This window comes from Ceratina calcarata, unplaced genomic scaffold (genome assembly GCF_001652005.2).
Source record: "Ceratina calcarata isolate Rehan_Ccalc_2016 unplaced genomic scaffold, ASM165200v1 scaffold78.2, whole genome shotgun sequence".
Taxonomy (NCBI): Eukaryota; Metazoa; Arthropoda; class Insecta; order Hymenoptera; family Apidae; genus Ceratina; species Ceratina calcarata.
Genome location: NW_017179105.1, coordinates 1,528,997 through 1,549,593, shown reverse-complemented (window position 1 = coordinate 1,549,593; position 20,597 = coordinate 1,528,997). Strand labels below are relative to the sequence as shown.

The 20,597-nt window shown below is 45.9% G+C and overlaps 1 protein-coding gene across 2 annotated transcripts in view; it reads left to right on the top strand.

Moving 5' to 3' along the window:
- cpx (synaptic transmission protein complexin) overlaps positions 1 to 20,597 on the top strand; it is a 172,842-nt gene that overhangs the window by 17,559 nt on the left and 134,686 nt on the right. The window contains exon 2 of one of the 2 annotated variants that reach the window (XM_018034183.2): positions 12,578 to 12,612. The exons of the other annotated variant lie outside the window; for it this stretch is intronic. The gene's annotated coding sequence lies outside the window, so the exon portion shown is untranslated. The remainder of the gene's footprint in view (positions 1 to 12,577; positions 12,613 to 20,597) is intronic. 2 annotated transcript variants of the gene reach the window in all.

The following is a 20,597-nucleotide window of genomic DNA, read 5'->3' as shown; positions in this document are numbered from 1 at the left end:
ATTGACTGTATAGCCAATACATCCTTAAGAAGATATTTTTATTTGTAACAGATCATTTTTTCATAAGCTTTGTATAATCTCGTTTCATGGAAATTAATAACTATTTCTTTCATGTTACGTAGAGAGAAGATTTGTTTAACAAATCGAATCAGTTTTTAACGATACTGAAATTATTTGGAGATAGAATCTTAAATCTCAGTTTACCAACATTTGATCTCTGGTAGTATAAATTACCCCGATTATTTCCCCTCGTTATCTCGGGTATTTCATTATCGCCGATCGACTCGAAACTATTTCATAATTCAACAAAACCGCGCAATTGCTTAATCGTCTGCCGGAAAGAGTTTCAATTAACTTAATCCGATTACGTACGAAGTCTCTTGCTGGTCGTCAGGCAATTAGCTTCCTTTTTCTGGAAATAATCTTCCCGGTCATATCTATGCAGTTTCTAGTTAAAATTTTTTAAATACACTCGTATCGAACGCGACCTCTGATATGGCCGACCGCGGCTACATTTTCCCGATGGGTTCGCGAATTTTCCCAATAGCGTGCACCACCGCAAGGGAGAGGAAAATCAGCGGTGATGAACGATGGTTGCAAGAAGTAGCGGAATTTATGAAGTTATTAGCCCATAGCGAATAAATCGATACACGGAGCGTGCTTGTATCCATTTCCGTTCGATACGTCGTCGATTAATAGAGGGTATCATTTTCCTTTGAAACGCGTTGCTACAGCAGTAGCGTAAAGCTATTTAATCTTGTCGGCTGAAGATTTTCGTGTATATTACACCGAAGCGTGGGGAGAGGGGTAGTTCCGATTTCAATTTAATTAACGATTCGCAGACGGACTTGCCGTATCTCCGCCGAGTCGCTTTTAATCTCGATGTCCGGATTTCCATTTTTAAATTAGCGTACTGTTTTCCCGGCTCGTTCCTTTTTCACTCGTTCCAGTGTTGTAAAAATATTTCTAACACGCTTTGCGTTCGAATAGAATTTGTACGAATAAGAGTCGACATCGGAGAACAATGTAATTTATATCTCGTCGCAGACACGCTTTGCGTTATGCAATACGTAAAGTGGACCGTCAGTCGAGCGACAGAAGGATCGAAGTGTCAATAGTGATTCAGAGAATCGTTCGATATTTTTCTATTTGTTTTCAAAGGACATTCTCGGTTGGCGCACTCGCGAGAGGATGCTTGCTCATCCTCTCGAGACGCTCGTCGGTATTGTCGGCGCTGCTCCGAGTCGAGGAGCCTTGTTACGAGGCGTCTCGCCGCGTTCTCGTGCCCCCGTCGCTCTCCCTCGTGCTTTTCGTTTTACAAGCCAACGGATTTTAATTAATTTTTACGACGCTCAAAGAATCCCCTTGCGAGCATATTTTCATCCGGCCGTGCGCGCGGGGTTATTGTTGGATGTTTCACGGATATCTTCACGGCAGAGCACGTGCCGATCCTTTGGTAAACAAGAAATTGTTTGTTAGCCGTTTCGACGATCGATGGATACACCTGCCCGTTGCGTTCCCTCTATTTTAAATTCCGATCTTATCGATTCACTCGTCCGCGTCTGAATTAATTTCCCGTCTGTTCCCTCCATTGTTTCTCAATTTCGCCGCGATAAAACGTTATCTCAAAGCGCTTACTCGCCGTTTAAATCGCGATTCGATACCAGCGTCGGCGAGTTAGCAGGTTCGTCGGCCCTCACCGCTGGTTTCAGCAACTTTCGCCAACTCCAAGTGCCCCCTCGCTTCTTCCTGGGATTCCTGATTCGCTTATGATGCCGGCGCCCGAGTTTTCAAGCGAATTTTTATCGGACACTCTCCGCTGCTGTGTCATCGTTCGCGTTCCCCTCGGAATCTGTTGCCATTCTTACCGGGGAGACATAAATCTCGTCAAAGTTTCCCGAGCCGATGCGGAATAGGTTGAGAATCGATTTTTAAACAAACGTCGGGGCAGTTTTGAGATCTTTCTCATCGGATTTCCCCGGCCGTGGTTGCCTATATCGCGTCTTTAACACTAGATTGCCCAAGGAAGTAATTTTGACTGCTTTTGGGCAAATGTACAAATAATAATGCNGGCTAGTATCGTGTACCATTGGCAAAGCGGGCAGTATGCAAAGCACACCCATTACCGGGGCGGAGAACGGTAACGCATTCGGCCGGGTATACACGGCGTTTCACAATGCGGGTGAAGGGGAAACGCACGGTGGCTAACGTGCATTGTGCCACCGCCGCCGTGCTTTGTAAAGGGGGTCAGGCATCCGACATCGCGTCACTGCGGCCGCGGAATTCCGTTGAAAACAAGACGCTGGAATCCGTTTGTGCCGCGTCGAAGAATGTTTCGCGCCGGCAAACGCGAAGTTTAATCTGTTTCTGCATTGGAACGGTCAGGAAAACTTTCCGAATCGATTTTGCCGAATTAGAAATGCTCGATTGTTTTCGTACGTAGATCATTTCTAAAATTCTCTCCTTTGTCTCACGAACGACGAGCCGTAGGTATCGAGGGAAATGAATTTCCCGCGACGGGGAGACATTTTCTCAAATGCAGCAGCCGCCACCCACGTAAATTTGCGTGTACGAGATACGTTTTTGGAATGTCGCGTGGGAACGTCTCCGCTGGAAGGATTCAAAGGTAGCGCAGGCAAACAAACACGAGCGGGGGTGGCTTTACGCGTCAAATTAAATATGAAACAAGCACGGCGAGAGACTGTCTCGGTCACGCGTGTCGTTTCACCGCGTGCCTTTTTCCATTCCAGAGTCAACCATTCTACGCTCTACTTCCATTGAAATTTACGTGTGTGTCAGCTATTTTTTTTCAAGCGGATTCGTTTGCGCTGTATTAATCTTTCAACCTTCCACGCGACAGTATTGGATTACCTGAACGTCGCCAATATTTCTTTCTCGTTTCGCGTCGTTTCGCCGAAAGTAAATATTTTTTTTTTAGTCTCTTACGTACGAATAAAGTTTAAAAAATCGCACCATCCGCGGAGGTATTCTCGCAGGTTTAGCAGTATTTCTTTTAAATCTTTGCGGCTCGCGGCTTGTCGTCATAAAAACAAATGCATCCGGACAGAGAAATTCGTGTACCCCCACGGCTGTTCCGTTCGCAGTTTTTCTTTGAGCCGCGTATTTATCCCTGCAGTTTTAAACCGAATACCTTTTCCCGAGCCGATGAGGAAACCGCCGTCGGGCTATGATAAATAATTTCCAACAGGTCTCCAGAACAGTTCGCCACTGCCCCGAAGCTTACACGTCGCTGAGGAGTTCCGTAAAAAAACATTTTTCCTTTTCGCGGTTCGCCTTGGACCGAGCATTCGTCAAAGGCTCTTCTCCTTTGTCGCATTTATACATGTTTACTCATTTTCTCGATTTTTTAAACAACTTCGCGTCACGTGCAGAAATAAAAATTGCCGTGACAAATTGATTGGTCTTCTGTCACAATTGCGAATGAAGGAAACGCGTCGCGAGAAATCTTTTGCCGCAGTGTTGACGAACGTCGACAGAGATAACAGCGGGTGTCCAGCAGCGTTGAAAACGAGCAGGATGAAGGATCGGTTCCGGCACGTATTCTTTTCATTCCGGACAGACCGTTGCAGCGACACGGTTCGCGCGGGACCGGGCTGGGGGTGGCTCGGGTAGGTCAAGACGGCGAAATAGCAGCGAGACACCTTTTGTGAGAGATTGAACTAACAAGCTCGACGTTAGTGGAAAGTTCCACGAGGCTTTTGCCTCGTAACGTTTGATGAAAAGCTTGTTTGTATCCCTCGAGTATCCGGCGACGCTCGAAACATATTTCATAATAGCCGGGGCCAGAGTCTCGTTTACCCTCTGCCGAACGTCGATCTTTAGAACTATCCTTTTATCGAGCTACAAAGAACATTTGCATATTCAACTCTCAATCTCTATATTATATTCAATCGCAACGACTGTTTTTCTTTTCAATCATCGAACTCGATGAGTCTTTTATTATTATAAAAAAATGATTGGAGAGACGGACATACCTTGTGCATTTCCCTATTCATGTTTCGAAATCGCCTCGGCTGCGTTTGGATCTCGCCGTTGCTGTCAAGCCGACAAAGCAGCCATTGTCCAACTTTATTTGGGATCTAACGAGGATTTATGCCAGAAACTCGAGTCCCTAAATTCGCTTGCTAATAACCGGGGCAAACGACGGTGTTATCTATTTCAACGTTACAGCCGCGACGTTTTTCCCGTCGATTTTTTTAGCTGGATAGGCGAGCCAGTTCATATCACTCGTTTTAAATTTGTTTAACGGAGAAAAACGGTAAATAGAGGGTCGGCGTCGTATCGTGAACAACGCGGCGTGAATACGGGACTCGTTATCTACGGCGGCTGCCGTGATTTTCGTGAATGAGGTAATTTTTCGCGGACTGCTTTATCGTGGGACACGAGCCGACGGTCTCGCGTTTGCTTTTTACGATGACAATGTTACCATGCACTCCCCGCACTGCGAAGTTGATGGAAATTTCGTTCCACGGCATTATCAGATCTGGCTCAGCGATATTTTCCATAAAAATATTATTGCCTCGCTCGCGAAAGATTCATTATCGTACACGTCCGACGCAAGGAGAATATTCATCAAACTTTCCGCTCCGCGTTTCAAATAAAATGTTAGAGATGAAAATCGAACGGAACGGATTACAGCAGCGATACGCGACGCTTATTGACTCGCTTAAACGTGATCCGCCTTCCAGATACTCGGCTCCGCTCGAATTTTCCGTGTCCGATCCTCGTGAAATTTTTCTATATCATAAAAGATTCCTCGAGTAATCTTTCTCCGGTCTCCGATGCCAAACTTCTTCTTCCTAAGGGCGCATAATACAGAACTTGGAAATTAACTTGGAATTTGGGTCAGCGTAGGGCGGATCGAAGCGCGTGACAGCGGTCGACATAACGGGAGTAGACTGGATTTCACTTGGCGAATCGCGAAATCCTTCCATTCCTCTCTTTACGTTAATTAGCGATCATCGGCCTAGTTCCGTAAAGCGAATCCGCTAGCGAAAAGGGAAAAGCCTCGCTTCTGAGGCCTATCGACTTTCGTTTGACGCGGCCGAACAAACGGGAACCGTCATGCATTAAACATCCGGTCAGATCGAAGGGATTTAATAATGCAAAACGTTCGGGGAGGGTAGCTCCGGGCTGACGCTCGATTATATGGATACTCGCGATCGAACGCGATGACGCCAACCGGGGACGGTCCCTTCGCTCGCATAAATTCTCGTATGGTTCAGCCCGGTCCGTCGAACTAACGGCAAAGACGAGAAGCCTGGCAAAGATTTTTCGTTCAGGAAAACTGTTGATGTGCAGCTTGGAACAATGATTTCTGACGAGTTGTTATAAGATTATTACTGTATCATTTATTTATTGACCATTGCGATAGATTTCTTAACACAGAAAGACTGAAACTTAGTATATACCTATATTGCCCAAAGCAGTCAAAATGACTGCATTGTGAAAGNAATTTATGCATTATTATTTGTACATTTGCCCAAAAGCAGTCAAAATGACTTTCTTGGGCAATCTAGTGTTAATTAAAGTTAAAGAAATTTCATTTTGTACTCGAAGAATCATACACCCCTTTAAAATATTCGATATAAGACAGAAAGTAGTAGAAATATACAGTCAGATCTCCGTGGAACACTGGAAGTGTTTCAGCTTGGGCCCGTCAATATTTTAGCAACTTTTTCAAACCCAGTGGCGAACTCTCGCGCTTCGACAAACGCTTAGGATCGCTTAACCCCGCTTATCCTCGGCGACGTTTTATCGACGACCATGAAGACGCACTCTGTTCTTGTCCTGCTCGGGTTGAGAAACGGCGCTATTAGAATGTCCACGACACTTGTGTTCCCCGTGCCGTTATTATACGATTTCTCGCGTTGTTGCGCAATAACTTTGACGTAGGGTGTAGACCGTGTAATATGTAGTGAGGGGAAATAGAAGAACGGTCGATATAGGAGAGGAAGGTTTTGGTAAATAGTTTATGGAAATAATACGTAAATGGTGTCAGCGCTGTTTCATGTAAAGGCAGGCTTCGTTCCTCACGTACTTTTTATTCGAATTATTCACTTTTCACAATTTGATGAGTTTCACGTTCACGATACGTTCTCAATATACATGTATTAAATGTTTCATACAAAATCATAAACGTGGAAACTAATCCCCAGCAATTACAATTAACAAGGACGAGTTCTCCCAAAAAGCAATCTCTCTTTCCCTAAATTGGGGTCTACTATTAGTGGACAATGCGTAGTTTATGGTTCTGTGTTTATACAGCTGAGTTTATAACCCGTTTCAATCTCCTGTTTCCTAGGCGTCGTTGAGTCGTAGGAAAGGCCGTAGTAGACAGATAGTTTTACAACTTATCTCGTGAGCTACTGCACTGGTCGTAAGAGTGTCGACGAAACTGGGACAATTTTCATGTTGTCCCATTTTTTCTATTAAGTTTTACCTCAGTTATGTTGTGTAGCGAAATATTTTCTCTTATCGCAGTTATCCTAATGAGCTCGCATCATTTCATGAATTCACGTCGGAGCAGTTAGGCTTCGGCGAACTTTATGCTCGTGATTTTTATAATCACCGTTAAATGCAAATATGGTACAGCGTCGAGTCCGTGGCAGACCTCTTCGGAGTAACGATGAAAATTTGCAAGAACATCGCACGCTCTCTCCGGCGAGTCAGCAACTGTTTTTATACACAGACGTAATTTTCGCGAAAGTTCTCTGAAAGTTTAATTAAATCTATCCGGAGGGGTGGCCGAGGTAGCCTTCGTTCCGTTCGTAAAATATACTAGCCATCGTTCGCATCTCGACGTCATTCTTTATTTGTTCATCTGCAGCTACTCGAGAAGAAGAGTCCGCCGCGCCTACCATCAGTCGAAAGGTTCGGTAGGCCAAACGAAGATGTTTGCCGGCGTTTGTCCGCTCGCGGAGAATTCTCATTAACCGACCGACTTTGCATTTAAATGAAAAAGTAGTTTTCGAGTGGTGCATACTGTTCCGTGCCCGCGACCGATAGAACGTATCTTGATCTCCGGTGCTCGACGAAGCGCCCTTAATTAAAATTACCAATTCCACTGGCGAGTTTTCACGCTGCTTCCTCCCCGGGTTTATCGTTTCATCGACTTCCTCTCGTCCGGTCCCATCCTTTCTTCCAGCAAATTGGAAGGCGGACGTACTTCCTCGAGAGGAACCGGAGCGAAAATATCGCGACGAATGGTTCGTCACAAATTGTACCGCGGCCCGAAATTTTCATGGGAGAATCGTAAAACAACGGCGTTACGCTCTTAAAGAGCCTTCGGCGAGTATCTCGTTGACCAAAAAACGGTCGTTAAAGGCGGCACGAGATTCTTATCCGGGCGGCCGAGACATGTAGGTCACGGGGTACTTAATTTACATAGTTTGGTATTCCGTGCGAACTTTGTACGGATTTATGACGGTAATGAGATTTACATATTAAATTATCTCCGCGCTATCCGACGATTCTCATGCGTATAATAAGTTTCCACGCCTAATTAAAATCAAGTTCCTCTCAGTTACCGGCGCGGCTCCGTGTCAGTTTACCTTGAAATCGTCAGACAATCATTCCGTATTTTCGTCATTACTTCGATTGTGCGAGAAACTCTCATACTAAACAGGAACAGGAAACGAGATTGCGTTTCGTTAACAATAGATGTCCGGATTAAAAACGCGTTTGACAGTTTTCAACGGTACTCATCTGCGGACAGCCCGTACTTAGACGGAAACGTTGCGTCCCGTAGAATATCCGTTGTAACGTTTATTAATTCAGCGAAGATCTGAACGGGCGAGACCGTGATACCTTTGACAACGTTCGAGTTTAAAGCCGTTGCAAACTTCGCCACGGGGATACCTTCGCCCGTATATCTACACCCTTCATCCCCAAGTCTCACCTTGGGAGCCTGACATTCTAGTAGCTTCAATGGAAATTGAAGTAGCGTCTCCTAGATACCGCTAAGCTACCAGCGTACATTCTCAATAAGGTCTTCCCTAGTTAGCTACATCTTGCCCGTCCTTTGTGGAACACCTACTGATTTATGTATCTCGATATTTTCCAAAAGGTAACGAGAATTCTAGAGAGATGGTAATGTATCAGAAATGATTCACGTCAAAGATTAATTCCATTCTTTTGTGTTCCATTCTTCAACCGTTTTCTGTGTTTATTTCTTTGGGGGATCCTTCGATGATCACTGTCCCGACCGTAGCTTTGTACAATGGAGACCCGGAGTGCTAAAGCTTATCGGGGAGAGCAGCTAGGTAACGCGATTGTCGACACTGGATATCTTCTGGCAGTAGCCGACAATTAAGTCTAATTTCCGTGGGACTGCTCCACCCCGGGACATCGTCGCCGAATTGCACCGACTCCCTCCATTCTTCTCGCTCCTTGTCCTTTCCCGAGGCGCGGAACGGAGTGTAACTTCTCACAATTACCATGATACACCCTCGCCTCGTGAGCCCTGGTAATTCGATCAAACTACGGGGGCAAGTTTCCGCGACGCCACCGACCGGAAACTAGAAACTGCACCGGTGCAGTCGTCCCCGTACACGATCTTTCTCTATCCCTGAACGTAAAGAGGTTTCTGGCCGTCTACGAGAGTCGTTTCGAACCGAGGTCGCCCAGTTGAAGACACTTGCGCGACTTGCCAAGGGCAACCATATTAGACCCGAGGCAATGTGAAGATCAAGAATTTTTCTTTTTCAAGTAATAATTAAATCTTGCTTTAAGACGCTTTGTCGTCGTCAGTCAATTTTCCAATGCGGTTGGGGAGTCGTACACGTCGGTAGATCATGAGCCGTCTGGAACTGTCAAGACGGCTGGAACGCGACGGCGAACGTTTGTCATTTGCAGTGCTCCAGAGACGGCGCGATCATTCCGAGCTTCTTATCGACTCTAATAACCACGTGCTCAGGGTTTCTCTCGACATCCGTTGTTGATCCGATTTCCGTATCGATTTTGCAATTACGAAACCCGCTGTTCCGGGTGCCAGATGCTCCGTCCTTGCATCTCGAATGTATCGAGCTGCATAAATCATACCGGTATTTGTTTATTAACGCTCAACACGAAACGTACACAGCGTCTCGTTGTTAACGGTGATTCATGAAAATGTGACGCGAAGTTGAAGTTAAAGTTAAGCAAATATAACGTCGACTAGCTCTCGTGTACCGTAAATTGGCGGTGGACGAGTCACCTTCCTATTCGTCGTCTCCCGTGAGATTGGTCCGATCACCTTTCCCATTTCTTCGTCTTCCTCGGGGCAATCAATTTTCGATTCGATCCGTGGAACCGCAAGGCGAGGGAGCAACAAAGAGGTGAGGACTATGGTCACTGGGCCGCGGGCGCGCAGAGACAGCCGGGACGGAAAAGGTTTTCCGGGGATGGAAAATTCGTTTTACCGGACACAAATGCACTCGGAGTGGAAAGGGATCAATTTCGAGGAACCGGGGAAAAAGGTTTTGGAACGGGAGACAGGTCTCTGGGAAATTCAGGAATCCACGCGGATCTCGTTACTTAAATGGGCCCGCGTCCCACATACTCGTTCAATTATCGCGATCTTTAAAAAATGTTGATACAGAAAATTCAAAATACGCGAACGTATGAACGAACGTTACGAGAAATGACAGGAACGATTCATAACATCGTGATTGGTTTTGAATGCACGAAGGTAAGAGGCTTTGAAAGACGGTGTCGAGTATCGGGTTAATGCCTCGTCATAATGAAACTGGCGAATCATTTCCGCGTAATCTTCAATTTTGATTAGTCATCGTCGGGTGAACGATCCACGTTAACTTTTTTTCCTCGTACGCTTAAATATTTCCCCGTAAAAGAAAGTTGGGTTATTAAATCGATCTGCGACGGCTTTGGCTAAGGAAGTTCACGGAACTCCTTACTGCGAGGCAGCAGACGGTTCCCGTCCGCTGAAAGGTATAAGAAGCTTTAGCCGAAGAGAAATTTCCGGTTTCAGACAGCCGGAAACTTAGACGGACCTGATAAATTTCAACGGGGGTCTCTAAGCGCTGTGCCGAAATTTCTCTTCGGCCAGAGTTAATAGGGTAGTTCGATGGCGGTTTTCATTTCCTCCGCGGAATGTCGTTAACTCGACTGCCGGAACCCGCGTGCATATTTTTCCCTACAATTCTCCCGAACGGGACCATCGCTCTTTCGGGCCGACACCGTTCCCGTTGCCTCGCTGATACATTTGCAAAGAACTGAATAAACGCAGATAAACCTGGCCAAAGCGTTTGGACAATGGTGACGTACAATTATCGTACATATTACTGTCGTTCCTGAGATAACGTGGCAAGCGGGCGTCCCGCAAATGAAAACTAGAACACACCGGGACCGGTGATTGTTCCCGCTTCATCTGATAAATGTTACTGGCATACTTGTTCCTCCCTCTCCCCCCCAGTGTGTTGCGTATAATCCGGTTTAATCTCGGATTAGACGCATAAGCTATGGCTTAATCCAATGCACCGAGAACGTGTTTGGTCATTTGCATACGCGGCCTCGCGTCTTTGGACCAACGATATCCGTGCAAGATGTTAACCCGGTTGAAACTAACGACGTTTAATCGTATCTATATGTTTTATTTATTGGTCTGAAAATGACTCAGTCGCAGCGTTCACTCATTTACCGAAGATTAATATTATAATAAATGTTATACAACATTTCATACAATAATTGTTGTAATCTTTAATACAACTCGTGATGTAATGATGACTAATACAAACTTCGGGCTTAACTTAACCAGTTAACTGTGTCGATCATTTTGCAAAGTGCGCCCGTGTGTGTGTCACGATAATCAAGCGATGACGGATATAGTCGTCAAACACAGAGTAAGTGGCGCTGTTGAAATATTGGGTCAAAAAGACGACTTTATTTTAGAAAATGAATGAATTTATTCACGGATATAGCCGTCATAACAGAAAATTCTGCCATTCTTCCATGACGGATATAGTCGTCAAACACACTTAACTGGTTAAATAAGGAAGCGTTACCGTGAACGTGTAAAGGGTTAACGAGGTGGAGCGAGGCTTATGATCCGTGCGACGCAATTCATAACAGATTTAACCCTGGAACTGTGCGCGTCGGTCCTCTAACTCGGACGAATGTTAATCCCGGCGATCGAATACACGGAAAAGCCGTGTTGCTCGGCGTCTCTCTATTCTTCGCGTAATCGGCCGTAATTCTGTTCTTAATGCACTCCCGTTTCTAGCATTGGTCTAAACCTACAATCTCCGAGTACTCACTGTCTCTTAGAAAGTCTGACTAATATTCAAGATCACGATTGAAAGGTTCTAGTCTCGAGGATCTAGTCTAGACGTTGGTCGATGCGTTTAAATGATTGGACAGTTTTCTATGCTCCATAGAAATGGATTCACGTTCAAACGTACTTTCCATGAAACGAACTTTCAATCAAGCATCGATCCTTGAACGTTCCAAGTTTTTAATGAATCCGGTGAGTTTCGCGCGCGGCGCGGGTCTCGCGACGGGAATCGCAATTTGCCATTAGAACCGTAGATCCGGCGAAAAATATCGTTCCCATCTCGACTGTCCGGTGTCGAAATTTTTCAACGCTCACAGCAGTGATAGAAGAGGTATACCTATGGAAGAACCGAGTGTCTTTTTGGGTCAACTCGGCAGCGATGGAGAGAGCGGTTTAAAAATCAGCGGAACTATTTCACGAGCCGACGGGCCATTAAGGTGATAAACGTTTAATGAAGTTTTAGGGAGAGATATAGCCCAAGATTTCGCAATGGGGTTCTCAACGTTCGCCCGATTTATTCCACCGCCGTCTTGCATTTATGCACAATCTCGACTCGATTCAGTTAAATCCACGATAAGCAAGCGACGAGTATTATTGCGAGCTTTTTACCGAGAGTAACACTTTTGAATGAAGTTATGAAAGCGATTCATGACCGGCGATGTATTATCACCGCGTTACGATAACTGAGAAGTTTCCAGCGCAAATTTTCCACGTGTCGGGGGGTAACACGTTTCCATAGAAGTCTCTTTCCCCCGGTACGGCGGTAAGAGTTTCGAAGGTGCGATAAGGCCGGTTCGCAAATTTTACCGCTTTTCCGAAGTGTCCGGGAAGATAGAGGCCGTTTATAGAGAGACAATATAGGGGCGGTAAAATTGAAGACGCGCCCTTATACATGGCAACCGATAAGCCGAGGCGGCCCGCGGGCTCCGGTTCCGGCCTTAAGCCGATCAAACTGTAGCGAGTTTAGGTATATCGACGTAGACCGGGTTATCTTCCTTCAATCTCGCTGTGATAACTTGTTAGCGATGTTAACTGCTTCGTAAAATTGGTATCGGAAAGTACGCTAGGAGCCACGAAGATGCTAATGATTCTGTTTAACTTCGAACTTTATTGTTTCCGATGCGTTTGAGTTTGGCAAATGTCAGCACACGTCCTCCCTAGTTTACTTCCGATGATCGTCTTCGAGGAAGGCTCCGAGCGTATTTTCCGACAACGAATTTCCACGTTTACTTATTTACTTGTTTGAAATCGGTGAAATTTTAAGAGACAACGTTTCTGTTTCAGGTACGCTGCACTTTGCTCCAACTGTTCTCCGATCGGTGAGCCATTAAACCATTTTTTTACTTTATTACGATAATCGAAACGCGACTCGCTTTCCGGGTTTAACACCCTATCGCAGGATATACCCGAGGCGGGGAATTTAATTCGAAGCTTTTTGGGCGCTCCGTCCGATTATTCGCCGGATTGGAACGAACGTTTTTTCCCGTAGATTCCGAAACGAAAATCGAATATCTCCCCGAGCAGCGAAAATTCGCTTTATTCCTGCCGACATTTTCCGAACCGGGTTCCATTATCCCGGGAACGGTTTTATCATTTTCAATCGAAGAGCTAGAATCGTCCGTCGAGTCAGACCTGTGTCGCGCCAGTCGATCACAGTACGCTTAGATCTCAATCATCCAGTATTCTATCGATGCATTTAACACAATTAGATTATTATAAATTTCCTCAAAAATTCTCACTTTGTCATGTTCTGGTCGTACCTCGCCTGCTAGCGTGAGTTGATTTAAAAGACATCAAATGGAATCTCTCAAGTCCCCGTTGAACATTCATTCGCGGTTCTGAGGCAACTTTGAAACGTTCACGGACCTTGAAAAAAATCGAACCGTTCCGCGGCGAGGAGGTGGAAAATTCTCATTAAAACAGACAGACGCCGCGCCGCAGTGGGTCCACTGTGCTAGCCGAAAGCTCGACTGCTACTCGAAAAACTAATGAGCTCGTTCCGTAACGAGCCGCGCATGATACGCATCGGTATGGAATATCATTCGCGAGCATCGGTTGCTTCGTTAACGTCGACGTGCGACTTTTTACGCTCGCGATGCGCCGCTGATAATGAATAATAAACAAAAACGAAGAGGAAAATTGTGAAACGCGGGTCTCGCGGGAGAGGGAAGAAAAGCGATGTGTAGATTACTGGTGTATGTCTTTTTGTTTTCCCCGCGGGAAGATAAATGGACTGTTTCCTTCTCCACGGAACGGAGTCACGAACCTATGAAAAATGAAGGTCCTTGGCGGTCTCCTTAAATGAATTAGGCCAGGCGCGTACGACGAATGGCGAAATCTCACCGCGATTCGCGAAACTGCGTTCAGAACGAGCCAAACGATGCCTTCTCGCTTTGAAGTACTGAATGGAACGTAGCGAAAAACGTGCGAAACTTCACGTAATGAAAATTTAACTAATTATTGAAGTTTCGATATTATTAAGCGAGGAATTAACTCTTTCCGAAGTTCAGATCCAACGATTAATTGGCAAAAGCTATCGATTTACCAGAAAGGTGAATTTTAATTCGATGTAATCGGTCGTCGTTTATCACTTGGATGGCGGCGGGTATCGTGTTAAAGTAGCTGAAATTGAGCTTTAACCCGTTTTCTTCCAGGCGTTGTTAACGAAGTTTCCCGACGCCAGCGTCGCTTTAACGTTCGAACTCTTTAATTCATATTTATGGAAGCCAAGCTTGATGGAAAGTATCGATGGATACTCGATGGCCGCGGAGAAACTGCTGTTTCCTCCTGCGCGTGATCGCTTTTTTCATTAACGTTATTAATAGACGGGACGGGTCCGTCAGAGTGAAAAAATGGAATAATTATACAATTAAAAAAATGATGATACAAGATACGAGTAGGATAGTATTTATTGCAGTTCACAATTCATGGTGCTCAAGATCACTTAATTTTCCCGTAGATGAATAATACATCAAACGGAAAATTTCCATCTCCTTTTCGTGGTGATTAATTTTCATTTATGAGAATATCGCTAAGAGAAGACGATGGAATTTCACGTTAATGAAAATCGCGCGGACCTTTCATCTTCGATAAGTAGATAGATAATTTAAAGAAATTGAAAGTCTGGCAAATAATTGGGTTTACCTTCGGTTGTTCGATTTAAATTAAATTAGCTATCGCAACGGTGGTACGGGCAACAACTTCGGACGAGGCAATTTATGGCGATTGCGGTGCGTTTGAATTCTTAAAGCAAATTAAGTTTGCAATTAACTCGAAGGAACAGCGAAGTTTGCCGTGGCCGATGCTCATCGATCGAGCTTGATTTCGTGGAGGAATCGATGCCCAGTGCCAACTTTTAACTCCGCGAAGAGAGACGTCGCGAGCACGTTCGCTGGAAACTTTCTTCTCCCCCGGAATGTCCCTTCACTCTTTTCCGCTTTTTTCATTTTTTATTAATTCGGGGGCTCGAGCCCGAAACGATTAAAAAGTAATCTGGTATTCCGCGAGTTCATCTTCGTTTTTCTTACGACTTCGTTTTCCGCGTCCGACTTCTCCGTTTGTCAAAGACGGCGGAGAAGAGAGGAGGCACGAGCCGCTCGATGAGAGGCTCGCGAACTAGAGCAGGAAGTCTTAGAAGGAGACGGAAAAATTTCGAGCTCATTACAGGACCTTAAAGTTTCTTCGTTTTCCGGCTGAACTTCTTAAGGTGCACTCTTCCTCCCCCCCGAATCCTCTTCGACGGCCGACCACTTAAACATTTATGTAAATTCCTTTTCTCTTATGGTTCAATCCGTCTCTCTTCGGGCTCTCGTCCGCCTGAAAGACTGACCCAGATATTTCCCCCATCGACACTTCTGCCGATTAATTCTTTCTTCGATTGTACCGATGGTGGTCGATTCGGCTGAAAGGAATGTACCGAGCAACCGATGCGTGGGATCGTACTTCTCCACGGTCGAAACGGGAGAACGGTCTGGCTTTTTGTTCTCCAGCGAGTTTTTGAGGTGGTACCATGTCCGGCTAGTTATTTCGTCTTCCATTTTCTCTAATGGCTCGAAACTCGTTACTCATTGTCAGTGGGCTGAAGTGGCTAGAGACCACGAAAACTTTTCAAGAGTTCCCTCTAATTGCGACGAGTTCCGAGCACTCCCCTTCTCCGTTTCCCGTGGTCGAAATTTCGATCTGCCATCGATAGGGCAACCCCGCCCGACGTACCGTCCGATCTGTCCAGCTCCTCCTTTTACCCCGTATATTTCAGCATATTAAAACGACCACTCGGTTCATCGTTGGTTCATTTCTGTGATACTCGATAACTGATGAAAAACTTATTAAAAGCAAACCGGGAGAGGAGAGAGCTAAAATAATTTATTTAAAATCTTGCGGGAAGTTCCGCAGGATCTCGGTATCTCCTATCTAATCTAATAAAAAAGCCAGTTTTGAAGAAGTTTCGGTGGAACTTGTGTCATCTCGGCCGCGTATGCTAATGGCTATTTCAAGTTACTATCTTACTTAAAGATTAATCAAGTTTCAAAACTACCCAGTTCGGCAATTACTTTCTCGGAAAATTCCAGGAATGTTGCGCCACGGTAATGCCGTTTTTCCCGTGCCATCTCGCAACTTCGTCGTCTTCTTCCCGCGCCGTGCTTATTAGTTTATTTTTTCCTGCGCGATCTGCTGCTCCTCGCGACTGTCCAAGATCGACCCGGCGCGGCTGCTTTTGAAGTGCATGTTGCGGCGCATTCTAGAGGGGCGGGGGCGGCTTTATCAATATGGATGTGCGTTCGGAAGTTCTTGCATAATGGAGGGACCATCAGACGGTTTCACTCGACCTGAACGATCATTAGAATAGCAGACGTCCGAGTGGCGACTCGATTAACCGGAATCTCGAGACCCTCCGGAGGAACTAATTGAAGAAATCCTTTTCCCGGTGGCCCGCTTTCCGTCTCGTTCGCCGAGTAAACTTTTCTCGCCGTGAAAAAGTATCCACGGTTCCTCGTCTTCTCTTTTTAACGGCATCGCGTCCGTACGAGCAGCTCGGACGAGAAGCGAAGATGAAAGGAGTCTCTCGTTCCGGAAGTTGTTTCGAACTAATTGTTTTAGGGCATCCTGATAGATTAATGATCTTCTTTGCGAAGCGTCGCTCGTTAATGGCGCCGAGCGAGCTTGCTTCGAAACTAAGCTGATTATTCGCTGCCTGTTACATCGAAGACGCGTCAAACACGCCTCGGGATCGACGCAACTTGTATGGTTTTTCGTTCTTCTTTCACGTTCCTTTTCTACTCCCGTTCAAGGAGCAGCAGCTTTAAAGCAGTTTAAGAACAGACGGCGAATCTCGTTCCGGGTGTCGCGATCGCCGAACGGAATTAAGCTAATCATTGTTAGCCCGACAAATATTTGACAAACAGTCCGTCATACCCGATTCCTCGTCGGACGATCTCTAATTTACCTTCTCCTCGAGCTCGCGTAATTGGGAGATAGCCTGACTAATTAGTAGCCGAGAGATGGCCACCTCGACCTCCGAAACGAATCGCAAACTCCCTGCTCTGCTACCGTCGTTTCCCATTGTTTGTTTCCGTCGAGATGCCCGTTACCCCTTGCTACCGGAATACTTTTCGGGATGCACGTGTGCGCGTGCCAACAGACTCGACCACTTCCACGAGCCGTTCAAACATCGTTCCTTACGGCAGCTGAGATCTTTTTCCTACTCGTAGATAAAAGTTCCCTCGCCTTCTTTATTTATTTACGCTGGCCATAAAATTTTTATCCCCTTTTGCGCCGCTTCCACCGAAGTTGCTGCTTCCTATAAAAAGTAAAATCTTCAAACAGCGTATAATTACCGTTCTTTGTAGCATGAATAATTAACGAGTACTAGTTTTATTTCGTACCCGTAATATGGGCTTATTAAAAATGCTCAGGAACTTCGGAGTCTTCTAAGCGGCACATAATGGATCCGATGTTTTTCACGTTCGACCGTTCGAATGCCATCGATCCTCTTTTTGTACCGTTAATAACGTGCCGACTCCTCCCTCGATACGCGTCGAAGAAACAGAGACACTTTCGAAAGCGTCAGGTGTTTCCGTACAAAGCGGCTTGACGGCCAGTTATTTATACGCCACCCTCCTTCTCACCGAGATGTACCGTACGTACATGGCCGAGGGATATCGCCTCGTTATCTCCTCCCCTTGGAAATGTCGCGGCACGTCGTTCGGTTTACAATCCGCGCGACAAAAGGAAGGAGGATCGTTTACCCACGCGGGAAAACTAGTGGACGTTTTCTCTCGTTTCCGTGTCTCATCCGTTTCCGCTGTCCCTCCCATTTTCTCCACACGCTATTTTCGTTATGAATGAGCCGACCGTCTACCGCAATATTTATGTGTTTGTCCGTTCTTTAAACATAAACGGATTACGTTGGACAATTGCTGACCGCGCGAATTTCATTCCTCTGATCTTAATGCAAATATTGTTATAGAAACTTGTTAATTATTGTACAGTTCTCTGAAAAGTTTAATTTATCATAGGGAGTGTTTAAAACTTGGTCGTCGACGTTTCAATTCCGAGTAATCCTAATTCCGTGGGCTGCGAGGTCGGGCAAGTAGTAGGAATTAAAAATGGTCGGACGGCGGCCGGTATTCAGACAGACCCGTTTCGTTGCCTGGCGAACATTGTGCTTCTGGCATTGTCGTTGGCAGTTCTATTCAAGAACGACGACGCGTTCGCGGGAAGACTCGTGTACCGTTAAAACGCGCGAAACTGAACGTGTACACACGAAAGTCTGTCGCGAGCTTTGCATGTAACCAAACTCTGGCTCGGTTCCCCGTGAACTTCCCAAGTTCATGTCTCCGGGCTCTCGGCTCCTGGTTTATCAGTTGAACCAACAACGGATCGGGCTGCCAATTTAAATCTTTGCAGAGAGTTACACGCTATATCAATCGCACTTTAATTTAAATACATCGTCGGTCTACTGAATTAGATATTTTAATATAGTATTTTATGGAGGAGCGTGTGCGGTTCGTCTAAGGGTTAAAGGAAGTTTGCACGTTCAATTGAGAATGATGAAAATGTCTCGTTTTGGTGTTTCTCGCGGGCCGAAATAAATTCGAAAAAGGAAATCGATGGTCGAAACGGGGAAAGAGAGGGAGAGAGAAGGAGATAGCTCGTAGCCGCGGCAAATGTTGACTCTGCGCCTCAACTTTTCTAATAAAACTGCGTTTCATCAAGTTTTTCCTCTCTCTCGCTCCCAGTCTCTCTCTCTCTTTCTTTATTCGGATTCATACGGATCATAGTTCGTGATCATTTTTTCGTGTAATTAATTCCCGTGTCAATTTTTACTGACTCTCAATGTTTACGATATTGTAATTTGTTCAGACATTTTTCCACAATATTTTTAAACGATTTTCCATTCATTCCTCTCGTAAATGTAAAATCTGTTCGATTTATCTCTGTCGCCGTGTGAAATAATTTCGATGAACGACGCGGCATCGTTAATTCCGTGCAAATGTTATACGAGGTTCGACTTAAAATACGGACTCGTGATACGCGGAGCCAGGATTTAAACACGACAGGCCCCCCTCGCTGCCTCTTCCTATCCGCCGATGGATATATTTGTAACGGGGAGTAGCTGTAACGTTTATCAACGTGACCGGCTTTTTAGAACAATGGTCGCGTGTATAAATTAGCTGCGCGCTAATTCACGCGAACGACTGTTTATCGAGAGTCGACATTTATCAGATATATCGCTATCGCGGCAAATTTTATTCCGGGTCCTGCGCGGTCTTAATTATTCACGCGCTGCAATGGCAAAGGACCCGAACGAAGATAGAACGATTTTATAAAATATATATTAGCTTTCATTATTTCCCGTAGAATTATACATGTATTGCAGAATTAATTTAGACTAATATCCACTGGGTACTGTTTCAATTTCTCTCCGCAATTCCCGGTTTCACCGGTTCATCTTGACTGGCGTAGATACGGCAGACAGCAGCGGGGCTGTTTGTTTTCGGTCAGAATACAGCGTTGAAGGCGACGGGTCGGCGGTTTGTACTTACGCTCGCGCTCGCGAGGAACACGGGCGGCGGGTAATCCAGCTCGAGGATACTCGGGTTAGGGTTAGGGTTAAGGCCTCAGATTTCCCTCTCTTCGCTCTCCTGGTTTTAGATTACAGTCTCGAGGAAGCGAGGGGGCAGCGACGGTCCCTCCCTTGCTCGATTGTCTCTCAGTTTTCGCCAGAGAACAACTGGTGCCATTTCCCGAATTATAAACAATTCGCTACGGCAGCCTGCGTTTGACGCACGACAGACGAACAGCTTGTTTGTAGCATGTGGGACCTCGGGAATTAGAAACGAACGGGGAGCGAGCGGAACGGAGACGTCGCTGTTGCAGCGTGTTTGTGGGGAACGCGAACAACGTGGAAACGGGAGAAGCTCCTACTAATTGTATAATTATTACAGACATCGGCCCGAGCGGACGGCTGTTATTACGGAGAATTATTATACGCGGAGAATCCGAATTTTGGTCTCGCGCAAGAGGCAAGCCGAGAAATCAATGCCGGCTGCATTCTGTCCGCGTTCCGAGAGACGGTTGTAGTGGAAATTGGCCAATCTGAGTTGCAGCCATTATATCGGGTCCGTGCAGTTTCTATGTAGGTTAACAGGGAATTTGGAAAACGAGTTGCGCCGATAATAGACTCGTGGAAATTCCAACAGTTTCTCCGTAGCGGACTGTTTACGACGAGAAGCGAAAGAGGATCTGAAGTCTGAAGAGTCGCGAGTGGAGATCCTCGTGGCCGATTGAACTCGCCGTATGGTTCCCTATTTATCCTTTTAGCTCGGTTAGCTTTTTCGTCTGCCCCGTTCCGTTTGAAGACCTCGTTATTTCTTTGAAACGACTTGATACACGACCTAACATCGCGCATCGGTTCATACGGCAAACGAACCGCCCTCGTCTGACTGATGCGTTTTCCCTTGCCCCGAGCGTCGCGAGATTTTCGTTCGTTCCACGTTTTACGCGTTTCCCAATCTTGAGCGAGGACCGACCGGTTCCGGCGAATGACCCGACGTGTCCGGTGGGAAAGCAAGTCCGTCGACTTCGGAAATTGAATTCTAACTCCTGACGTCTACGCACCAAGTCTGCGTCTCTTATCGCAGAGATGGCTCTCGGTGCACGTTTCGACGAAACCCCGTCCGCGATCGAGACGAACGATCAACCCTTGATCTAAGATTTCCTGCTTCCGCTGCGATTTCCGGCCGGCGGCGGTATTTGATTAACGAACGGATGTCTCGTACCATCGCCGATATCGATTTTCGTT